At 35.9% G+C, this 12,860-nt stretch overlaps 1 pseudogene; it reads left to right on the top strand.

The window, feature by feature from the left end:
- Positions 1–12,251: 12,251 nt before the first annotated feature.
- On the top strand, positions 12,252–12,352 carry LOC115939432 (U6atac minor spliceosomal RNA; annotated as a pseudogene).
- The last annotated feature ends 508 nt before the right edge of the window (positions 12,353–12,860 follow it).

The following is a 12,860-nucleotide window of genomic DNA, read 5'->3' as shown; positions in this document are numbered from 1 at the left end:
AAAACCTCAATGAGCTATCACCTCACATCAGTCAGAATGGTTAAAATGAACAAGTCAGGAAACGACAGATGTTGGTGAGGATGTGGAGAAAGGGGAACCCTCCCACACTGTTGGTGGGAATGCAAGCTGGTGCAGCCACTCTGGAAAACAGTATGGAGGTTCCTCAAAAAGTTGAAAATAGAGCTACCCTATGACCCAGCAATTGCACTACTGTGTATTTACCCCAAAGATATAAATGTAGTGATCTGAAGGGGCACCTGCACCCCAATGTTTATAGCAGCAATGTCTACAATAGCCTAACTATGGAAAGAGCTTAGATGTCCATCAACAGATGAATGGATAAAGAAGATGTGGTATATATATACAATGGAATATTATGCAGCCATCAATAAAATGATATCTTGCCATTTGCAATAATGTGGATGGAACTAGAGGGTATTACATTAAGCAAAATAAGTCAATCAGAGAAAGATAATTATCATATGATCTCACTGCTATGAGGAATTTGAGAAACAAGACAGAGGACCATAGGGGAAGGGAGGAAAAAATGAAACAAGATGGAATCAGAGAGGGAGGCAAACCATAAGAGTATCTTAATCTCAAGAAACAAACTGAGGGTTGCTGGAGTGGTGGGGGGTGGGAGGGATGGGGTGGTTGGGTGATGGACATTGGGGAGGGTATGTGCTATGGTGAGCACTGTGAATTGTGTAAGACTGATGAACCACAGACCTGTACCTCTGAAACAAATAATACATTATATGTTAAAAAAAAAAAGAAGAAGAAGAAGAAGATAGTAGGAAGGGAAAAATGAAGTTGGGGAAATCAGAGGGGGAGAAGAACCATGAGAGACTATGGACTCTGAGAAACCTACTGAGAGTTTTAGAGTGGAGGGGTGGGGGGATGGGTACACCCAGTGATGCGTATTAAGGAGGGCACATATTGCATGGAGCACTGGGTGTTACACACAAACAATGAATCATGGAACACTACATCAAAAACTAATGATGTAATGTATGGGGACTAACATAACATAATAAAATAAAGGATTATTCACCACAACCAAGTGGGATTTATACCACATTCCAAATGGGCTGCAAGGGTGGTTCAACATCTGCAAATCAACAAGTGTGATACATCACATAAATAAAAGAAAGGACAAGAACCATATGATTCTCTCAATCGATACAGAAAAAGCTTTTGACCAAATACAGCTTCTTTCTTGATTAAAACTCTTCACGGTATAGGGATAGAGGGAACATCCCTTAATACTATAAAAGCCATATACAAAAAGCCCACAGAGAATATCATTCTCAATGGGGAAAAACTGAGAGTTTTTCCCCTAAGGTCAGGAACACAACAGGGATGTCCACTCTCACCAGTGTTGTTCAACATAGTATTAGAAGTCCTAGCCTCAGTCAGCAATAAGACAACAAAAAGAAATAAAAAGTATCCAGATTGGCAAAGAAGAAGTCAAACTCTCATTCTTCACAGATGACATGATTCTCTATGTGGAAAACCCAAAAGACTCCACCCCCAAATTGCTAGAACTCATACATGAATTCAGCAAAGTGGCAAGATATAAAATCAATGCACAAAGTCAGCTGAATTTCTATACACTAACAATAAGACAGAAGAAAGCGAAATTAAGGAGTCGATCCCATTTACAATTGCATCCAAAACCATAATATACCTAGGAATAAACCCAACCAAATAGGTAAAGGATCTGTACTCTGAAAACTATAGAACACTCATGAAAGAAATTGGGGAAGATAAAAAGAAATGGAAAAATATTTCATGCTCATGGATTGGAAAAACAAATATTGTTAAAATGTCTATGTTACCTAGAGCAATCTTCACATTCAATGCAATCCCTATCAAAATACCATCAACTTTTTTCACAGAGCTGGAACAAATAATCCTAAAATTTGTATGGAACCAGAAAAGACCCTGAATAGCAAAAGAATGTTGAAAAAGAAAACCAAGGCTGGTGGGATCACAATTCTGAATTTCAAGCTCTATCACAATGCTACAATCATCAAGACAGTATGGTACTGGCACAAAAACAGACATATAAATCAATGGAACAGAATAGAGAACCCAGAAATGGACCTTCATCTCTATGGTCAACTATCTTGACAAAGCAGGAAAAAATATCCAAAGGACAAATGACAGTCTCTTCAACAAATGGTTTTTGGAAAACTGGATGGCCACATGCAGAAGAATGAAACTATCATTTTCTTGCACTCAAAATGGATGAAAGACCTCAATATGAGACAGGAATCCATCAAAATCCTAAAGGAGAACAGAGGCAGCAACCTCTTTGACCTTGGGTGCAGCAACTTCTTATTAGACATGTCACCAGAGGCAAGGAAAACTAAAGCAAAAATGAACTACTGGGACTTCATCAAGATAAAAAGACTTGCACAACAAAAGGAAACAGTTGACAAAACCAAAAGACAACCTACAGAATGGGAGAAGATATTGGCAAATGTCTTATCAGACAAAGGCTAGTATCCAAATCTATAAAGAACTTATCAAACTCAACACCCCAAAAACAAATAATCCCATCAAAAAACGGGAAGAAGACATGAACAGACATTTCTGCAAAGAAGACATCCAAATGGCCAAAAGACACATGAAAAGATGCTCAACATTACTCATCATCAGGGAAATAGAAATCAAAACCACAAAGAGATACCACCTCACACCAGTCAGAATGGCTAAAATTATCAGAAAATGACAGATGTTGGTGAGGAAGTGGAGAAAGGGGAACCCTCTAACACTCTTGGTGGGAATGCAAGCTGTTGCAGCCACTCTGGAAAACAGTAGGGAGGTTCCTCAAAAAGTTAAAAATAGAGCTACCCTATGACCCAGCAACTGCACTACTAGGTATTTACCCAAAGGATACAAACAGTGCTCTGAAGGGGCACCTGCACCCCAATGTTTACAGCAGCAATGTCCACAACAGCCAAACTATGGAAAGAGCCCAGATGTCCATCGGCAGATGAATGGATAAAGAAGATGTGATACACACACACACACACACACACACACACACACACACACACTGGAATATTACTCAGCCATCAAAAAAATGAAATCCTGCCATTTGCAATGACATGGATGGAACTAGAAGTTATTATGCTGAGTGAAACAGGTCAATCAGAGAAAGACAATTATCATGTTATTTCACTCATATGTGGAATTGAAACAAAACAGAGGATCATAAGGGAATGGAGGGAAAAATAAAATAAGACGAAATCAGAGAGGGAGACAAACCATAAGAGACTCTACAGGGAAAAAACTGAGGGTTGCTGGAGTGGATTAGGGTGGGGGGATGGGGTAACTGGGTGACGGGCATTAAGGAGGACACGTGATGTGATGAGCACTGGGTGTTATATGCAACTGATGAATCACTGAACCTAAATTAATTAGGTTAATTAATCAAATTTAAAATTTTTTAAATGTCCAAAATAGATAAATAAACAAACAAAAAAAGATGTTTTGGTCATACAAAATGATTATACCGATAATATTTTTAAATTATTTGTTGTGACTGTAGTTTTTTTAATGCTTACAAAGTATTCTCCATTTGAGATTATACACACATCATTCTTTCACATTTTCTCTGAGTATTTTTATTTTCATGTTTCTATCATTTAAACGTGTTCTATCTTAAATTTATTTTGTTAAAAGCATGAATAAGGGGGCGCCTGGGTGGCTCAGTCATTAAGGGTCTGCCTTCGGCTCAGGTCATGGTCCCAGGGTCCTGGGATCCAGCCCCGCATCGGGCTCCCTGCTCCGCGGGAAGCCTGTTTCTCCCTCTCCTTCTCCCCCTGCTTGTGATCCTGCTCTCACTGTGTCTCTCTCTGTCAAATAAATAAATAAAATCTTTTTTAAAAAAAAAAGCATGAATAAGTTTGCAGGGCTTTATTTTTCACAGATGGTTTCTTAGTTGTTCTCCTACAAAAACCATTATCTCCATGGCAAATACTATTTCCAGCAGAGAAAAAATAAAGTAATATAAAATAATTATATAATCAAGAAAGTTGTGGGGTGCCTGGGTGGCTCAGTTGGTTAAGCGACTGCCTTCGGCTCAGGTCATGATCCTGGAGTCCCTGGATCGAGTCCCGCATCGGGCTCCCTGCTCAGCAAGGAGTCTGCTTCTCCCTCTGACCCTCCCCCCTCTCATGTGCTCTCTCTCTCAGTCTCTCTCTCTCAAATAAATAAATAAAATCTTTAAAAAAAAAAGTTGAAATAAAGGAATTTGAAGACAACTGCACTAGAATTTCAGGAATATACATTTCTCAAGGACTAATGAACATTTTTTTAAAGATGATATATGAAGTCATAAAAATAACACAATTAATAAAATCATGAAACTTAGAACATAATTCAAGACTTATTCTAGATCATTGGGTCACGTCCATTTCATTTAGAGAAAAATAAATACAGCAACCAAAAAGAAAACTTTAAAAAATACAAATCTTATGTGGAAATTAAGAAACATATTCCTAAATAACTGAGATCAGAAGAAATTCAATGGAAATTAGAAAAACTTTAGAGTTGATTAATAATTAAGATTCCATATTTGGAATTGTAGCTAGGATGGAAATTAGAAAGAGAAGTATGGCCTTGGATAGTTACATTAGATTAAAAGAATGGGTGAAAGTTAATTTGATAAGAATTGGATTTATTATGAGAGATGGCAGCAGGATAGAATAGATCCAAAGTAAGAGGAAAGGTGTAAAGCAGAAAAATTGAAATAGGAAAGATATGTTTCTAATATAATATGTATAAACAAGGCAGAAAGGATGTTCTGGAAAACTGGAAACTGAAAAAATTTTGTTTAAGATTTTTTTAAAAGCAAAGTATAGAATAATTAAAATGGTATAGAAAACAAAAAGTTAAAAAGAGGAAAATACAAACCAAAATTCCTAGATAAATTAAGTTTAAAAAAGGAAATGATAACCTGAATAATCCTATAGTTATTAAAGAAAATGGATCAGCACAAGTAAAAATATATTCCTTAAAATAAAACACAGCCATGGTGACTTTAATATTTGTGTTTTACCAAATATTATTTAAAAAATTCAAATTAGAAAAATGAGATTTGAGAACATATGGAGAAATATCATAATGTGTTGTATGAGGCTGGCATAACTCATCAAAATCTAACAACAGCAAACACAACAAAATTATAGTCTAATTTAACTCATAAATATAGATACAAATTTTCTACGCAACGCATTAGCAAACAAAATCAATAAATATATTAAAAAATAATACATGATTGTCTTAGTCCATTCAGGCGGCTGTGACAAAATGCAACAGACTTATAAACAACAAAAATTTATTGCTTACAGTTCTGGAGGCTGAAAGTCAGAGATCAGGTGCCAGCATAGTCAGGGAGGGCCCTCTTCCAGGTTGCAGACTCTCCTTATACACTCACATGGTGGAGTGGGCTAGGCAGCTCTGTGGGATTTCTTTTATAGAAACACTAACCTCATTCATGAGGGTTCCACCCTCATGACCTAATCACCTTCCAAAGGTCCCACTTCCAAATACCATCACCTTTGGGTGTTATGATCTCAATATACAAATTCTGGTGGACACAAACATGCAGACCATAGCAATGATCAAGTTGATTTTGTCCCAGTAAAGCAAATTTCATTTACCATTGCATAAATGTGTCAATGCAATTCAACACTAAGCAAATAAAGGAAAAGTGTCATTCGATAATCTCAATAGCTGTAGTAAAATGTTTGGGAAAATTCAGCACTTATTCATGAATAATTAACAAAAAACTAGATATATGTGGCCCTTTAATAAAAACCTGTCTATAATGTATCCATAAGAAATACCTACTGAACAATGAACTTTTGCAAGCATGTGTTTAAAACTAGTACTTGATTTGGATGCTCGTTATAATAATTTGTTTCAAACATTTTTCATTATGTCCCAACCAGTGTAGGAAGGGAAGAAAAATAAATAAAAGTTGTAAATATTGAAAAGGATGAAATAAAGTTATTATTATTTATAAATGATATAATTCATATAGAGAGAAGATCAGAACTATTTATAAATAAATTATTAAAATCAATGAAAGTTTAGCATTTGACTAATGATAAAATCATTATACAAAATCAATTCCATGAATCCCAGCAATATAACATTAGAGATTTTATTTTTTTAACATTAGAAATTTTAAATTGATATTTATCACTAATAATAGCATAAATACATAAATTATTTGAAAATAAATCAAATAAAATATGAACCATATAATAGAAAATAAAACATTTAATTTCAAGGAAAATGTGAATATTTGTTCTTTAAGTTACCATGAAATCATCTTTGAATTATCATAATATCTTCATATACATGGACAGACCTTGATGAAGCTTCCTAGGTTGTTTGCTATTTTAAGAAACAAACTCAGTAAAATTATGTGACAGTATTTAGGGTTTATCTTATGCTTTAAAGGTTCAATAAGACAAGACTCTGAGTTTTCTTCTAAATATGTTTAACATGAAATTATTTATCAACAACACATGTTAGAGGAAGGAATTATGTCCCAGCCTTAGCTCTGTTTGACTTTATCACCATGGGGAACAAGAGGAAATCCCTTTCCTTCTCAGAGCTTGGGATCCCCCTCTTACTTGATTGGGTAGATGATTATATCATAATTCAATTCCACTTATATAATTCTGTCATTTCTTAACCCAGGTTTTACCTGTGGTCTCTAGACTTTTAGAGACAATGTTAGGCTTGGCTGTGGATGTTCAAATCATTTTTTAAGGTATCTATAAATCTTAAGGCAAGAGAAGCTTTGGTGAGATTATATTTTCATATTGCTGCTTGCTAGGATTTTCTGTATTCAGTGGCTGTTCTTTTATCTGGGTCATGCATCATACAAAGAAGAGATATACTTCTTAACAATTCCAAAAAAGGAAAAAAAAAAAAAAAAGAAGATGGGAAGGAAGAAAGGAGGGAGGGAGAGAAACCATACAACAAATAATCTAATGATGAGTGTCTGCATAATAGAGTACATTTATTATTTGGAGACCATAGGGAGTCATAACACTGATCCTGGCATGGTAGACAATTAAATAACATATTATATTCCTGTTCCAAAGTACTTTCATTTATTTGCCACCAAGGGTTTCCAACCAACTCTGTCACACATATGCAGCCACCATTGATTCTGTAAATCTTGCTCACTCCAGATTATTCCCCTCCTTTTGTCTTTGTTTTTCTTTTTCTTGGTTTGCTCTGAATTCCAAATGTTTTTACCATCTATAATGTTCAACATTTTAATTATTTTCAGCTCATCACAAATTTGTCTGGCAAACACATTAATGCACACAGAAGGACATTTCAATTAAGCAGATCAGCCCACCTTACAAAATATGATTGGTCATTAATGACAGCATTTTTCATTATAATTCTAAATAAGAATAATTCATTATGGAACATGGGAACTTGGAGCATAGCAGTAGCAGCAGCTAGACAAATCTTAGAAGAGTTAATTATAAGAAACAAAAGCTAAGAAGAAGAAATTTTTATCTTTGCAAGCAGACAATATATATTTTTAGGATCCTCAAAAAAAGAAGAGGATAAATTAATATTTTTTCACTGTAACTTCAAACAAATTAAATTTTTAAAATTAATACCAAAAAAGTCACAATTTTTTAAAAATGTTAAATTCTTTTGAAATAGTGGCAGAATTGGTGTCATTGTGGGAGGGCAACTTTGAATGGATGCATTTCTGAGGATCCCTGGGAATCTATGCAAATTATTGGTTAATATCTTAACAAATTTAGCTACCTATAAAACAAAGAAACTACTGTGGTAAATGTTTAGAATAACTAAAGGAATACTGCCTTTAATAAATATAACTAGAGAAATTCAGGATATGTCATTTGTTGATCCCATTTTAAGAAATCACTTTGAGCATTATGTAGCCAGTTATTACCTAGCATTTTAAAAATTCCCTTAGTCACAGCTTTAAGGAAAATATATGCAATAGCTTTAGTTCTGCTGATATATACCAGAAAATACCAAAATCAGATTTGTCAATTTAGTATGTTTAGATTTTATTATTAAAAAATAGAAATCCCATAGAAATCTTGGGGTCTGAATCTTTTGAGTACGATCTTAAACATTCTTTGATTTATTAAACTACTTTGGCCATGTAGTGGCTCTTTTTTCTGAACAGTATTAATTTTCTTTTTCTTTTCAAGATTTTATTTATTTATTTATTTGAGAGAGCGAGAATGAGAGAGAGAGAGAACACATGAGAGGGGGGAGGGTGAGAGGGAGAAGCAGACTCGCTGCTGAGCAGGGAACCCGATGCGGGACTCGATCCCGGGACTCCAGGATCATGACCTGAGCCGAAGGCAGTCGCTTAAACAACTGAGCCACCCAGGTGTCCCAAACAGTATTAATTTTCTATTGATTGACTGATTTCTGTACCCTTGTACCACCCTCTTTCTATTCCCTCCCACACACACCAGCCCCTAGCAACCACTTTTCTACTCTTTGTTTCTATGAGTTCAATTTGTTTAAATTCTACATACAAGTGATACCTCACAGAATTTGTTTTCTCTGTCTTGTTTTACTGAGCACAATGCCCTCCAGATTCATCCATATTGTTGCAGAAGACAGAATTTCTGTTTTTTTAAAGGCTGAGTAATTTTCCATTGGATATATATGACATTTTGCTTATCCATTCATTTGTGGATGGGTACAGGTTGTTTCCATATCTTGGCTATTGTGAATAATGTTGCAATGAACACTGGACTGCAGGTATCTCTTTGAGATCATGGTTTTAACTCCCTTGGATATATACCCAGAAGTGGGATTGCTGGATCATATGGTAGTTTTCTTTTTAACTTTTTAAGGAAACTCCATACTCTTTCCCATAGTGGCTGTACCAGTTCACATTCCCACCAGCCATGTACAAGGGTTCTCTTTTTCCATGTATTCATCAGAATTTTCTATCCCTTATCTTTTTGGTAATAGGCATCCTAACAAGTACAAGGTGATATCTCATTATAGTTTTGACTTGCATTTCCCTGATGATTACTGATGTTAATTTTTCCATATACTTGTTGGCTATTTGTATGTTTTTGGAAAATGTTCAGGTCCTTTGCCGATTTTTTAATTTATTTATTTTTATAGAGTTGCATGAGTTCCTGTACATTTTGTATATTAACCTCTCATGTGACATATGCTTTGCAAATATTTTCTCCCATCCCATATATTGTCTTTTCACTTTGCTCATTTTTGATTTGTTTTGTTTTTGTTTTTGTTTTGCTGTACAGAGAGGCTTTTTAAATATTGCCTTTGAGGGCACCTGGGTGGCTCAGTTGCTTAAGCGTCTGCCTTCAGCTCAGGTCATGATCCCAGAGTCCTGGGATGGAGTCCCACAATGGGCTCCCTGCTCAGGGGAGAGTCTGCTCTCCCTCTGCCCCTCCCCCCTTTGTGCCCTCTCTCTCTCTCATTCTCTCACTCTCTCTCTCCCAAATAAATAAATAAAATATTTTAAAAATAAATAAATAAATAATGCCTTTGATTGGGAGTAGAGTTTCATATTCATGATGATATTTCAGAATAATGGTACATTTAAAAGTTTACACCTGAGTGATGTTTATCATAAATATCTCACAAGTGTATGTAATGCCTAATATTATGTACAATGCTTAATACTAAGATGATATTATCAGAGGAATTAAACAAATGCATTGAAAGATTTCAAAATTATTATAAACAAACTTGGAATAGAAGAAGACTAAACATGATACAAATGGAATATGAAGGCAACTAATAACTGCGTAAATAAATATTTATTTCTTATGCATGTTAGTGGACAGCTCAAGTACCAAGCGATTTATGTAAAAACTCCTACTTCAATAAAATGTGTTCACTAGTGATGTATGTGTGTGCCAGGGTCCAAGACAGAGTAGGAGGCAACCTGTGCCAGCTTCTTAGCAGCATTTACAGAAAATGCACACAGCTGGCTGCTGTGGGATTCCTTTGCTTTCTGTTGTGGGGTTGGGTCAGGCAGCCTGGTTTTAGTCATATAGTAAGAGGAATTTAAAAGACCTCTTATTCGCATAATTGTGTGGTTTCACTGAGACCAGGGTGTCTCACAGATTTCTTGGTCATCAAAATCTGAATCCAGTAAGTCCTCCATGACAGAAAGGACCCTGTGGGGTGCCTGCACTTTGTCTTTTGTGACTGTGTATGCTTCACTCTCACTTAAGCTTTACACGAGCATACCTTGTGGGATTTCAGAAGTCCTTCAATTTCCCTGGCACTGCGTAATTGCAAGTAGTAATACCATTGTGCACATTTTACAAATCTAAAATATAGATAATTCTTCACTTTATGGTCAGGAATAACAAGAGTGTCCATTATCATCCCTGCAATTGAATATTGTTCTGATAGTTATGGTCAGTGCAATAAAAAATTAATAGAAATGCAAGATGCAAATATATACAATATATACATGATTGTATATAACAAGGAAATTTAACAGAAACAACTGAGAAAACTCAAATTTGAGAGAGCTTAATAGAGTGAACTGTGTTTCGGGTCTCTGCGACCACGCTCATGCCCTTCGCTGGAAGGACTCACGGGACTCAGGAAAGCAGTTAGACTCATGTTGCAGTTTATTACAAGGAAAGAGATTAAAATCAGAAAGGGAAAAATGTGCATGGGTCAAAGTCCAGGGGAAACCAGGCACAAGTTTCCAAGCATGGTCTCCCAGGGGAGTCACATGGACATGCTTAATTCTCTCAACAAGAATGTATGACAGCCTGCACAAAGTGCTACCAAGCAGACTCACCCAAGCTTTCATGTTCAGGATTTTAATTGGGAGGTCAGACACATTGGCAAGCAGCAACTATGTGGTTTCATTAGCATTGCTTTTGAATTAACTAATTTCTCTTAGAAAACCATCAGATTTCTTTTTTTTTTTAAGATTATTTATTTATTTATTTATTTGACAGAGAGAGACACAGCAAGAGAGGGAACACAAGCAGGGGGAGTGGGAGAGGGAGAAGCAGGCTCCCCACTTAGCAGGGAACCCGACGCGGGGCTCTATCCCAGGACCCTGGGATCATGACCTGAGCCGAAGGCAAACGCTTAACGACTGAGCCACCCAGGCGCCCCAAAAACCATCAAATTTCTACAGTAGGTTTGGAATTGTAGAAAACTAGCATAATTATGTAACAAGTTCTTCAAATATAGGAAGGAATTATTTTTGGTTTATATAATAAGTACTTTTTCAAGTCATACTAACAATGCCATCCATCATTCTAGGCTGAGACTATTGTGTAAACAACGCAAACAAGTCCATCATTCTCTTGGAATGTATATTATGCCTCTCCATTGGTGAATAAAGGATCAACGTTAATGTGAATTGAATACATTTATGGTTTTTATATATCACTATGTTAATTTTTCTGCCTGAAAACCTGCACCTCTACATCAATCTCGACAAATCAAATAGGTAATTACTGAGCATGTAGGTACATACAAAGCAGTCTCCCAGGTGCTGTGAATATATGTGCAGTTTATAACTAAGTTAGATTAAAAAAAATTAATACATAAAAAAATACATTATTTCACCTATCACAAGATAAGATACGAATATAAATACATTATTTATTAAAATCCATTTTTGGGGGCGCCTGGGTGGCTCAGTCGTTAAGCGTCTGCCTTTGGCTCAGGTCATGATCCCAGGGTCCTGGGATCCAGCCCCACATTGGGCTCCCTGCTCCGTGGGAAGCCTGCTTCTCCCTCTCCCACTCCCCCTGCTTGTGTTCCCTCTCTCGCTGTGTCTCTCTCTGTCAAAATAAATAAATAAATAAATAAAAATCTTTAAAATCCATTTTTTATTCTGTACTTGGGACCCAATTACCAATATTGCTGATACTTTAAACAACACTATATGTGAGGTTTGATGATCTTTGCTTTATATGTATGGAACCTAAGACTAGGAGAACTGAAGTATTCTGAGAGACATAAAAATAATACGTATCAGAACTTGGAATAAATATCTACAAAACTCAGATCCTTTATATCAGTAATTGTCAAAAGATTGCAATGAAGGAACACAGATCCACTTAGGGCCAATACTTTTGTGAACTAAAACAAAACTAAACTACTAGAAATATAAAAATTTCTAAATTATGTAAAAATATAAGCCAAATTTATTAGATTCTACTTAAAACACATAAGTGTTGTATGAAAGGAGAGAGGGTTAACACTCCCCTTGGGCCTGACAACACCCATATGGTGAAGGTATTGCCACCTATTTCATGGCATCTAACCATTATTTGGGGGGCCCTGGCTGTCTCAGTCGGTGGATCATGTGACTCTTGATCTTGGGGTTGTGGGTTCATGCCCCACATTGGGTGTAGATATTATTTTTAAAAATTAAATTTAAGATGAACATGGATGCAAAAATTCTCACCAAAATACTAGCCAGTAGGATCCAACAGTACATTAAAAGGATTATTCACCACGACCAAGTGGGATTTATTCCTGGGCTGCAAGTTTGGTTCAACATCCGCAAATCAATCAACGTGATACGATACATTAACAAAAGAAAAAACAAGATCATATGATCCTCTCAATAGATGCAGAAAAAGCATTTGACAGAGTACAGCATCCTTTCTTGATCAAAACTTCAGAGTATAGGGATAGAGGGTACATAACTCAATATCATAAAAGCCATCTATGAAAAACCTACAGCAAATATCATGCTCAATGGGGAAAAACTGAGAGCTTTCCCCTTAAGGTCAGGAACGCGGCAGGGATGTCCACTATCACCCCTGCTATTCAAC

This window comes from Leptonychotes weddellii, unplaced genomic scaffold, assembly GCF_054177405.1.
Source record: "Leptonychotes weddellii isolate Sample4059 unplaced genomic scaffold, ASM5417740v2 HiC_scaffold_3118, whole genome shotgun sequence".
In the NCBI taxonomy this organism is placed as follows: domain Eukaryota; kingdom Metazoa; phylum Chordata; class Mammalia; order Carnivora; family Phocidae; genus Leptonychotes; species Leptonychotes weddellii.
Note: the sequence above shows the minus strand (reverse complement) of the source record. Positions and strands in the feature narration are given on the sequence as shown.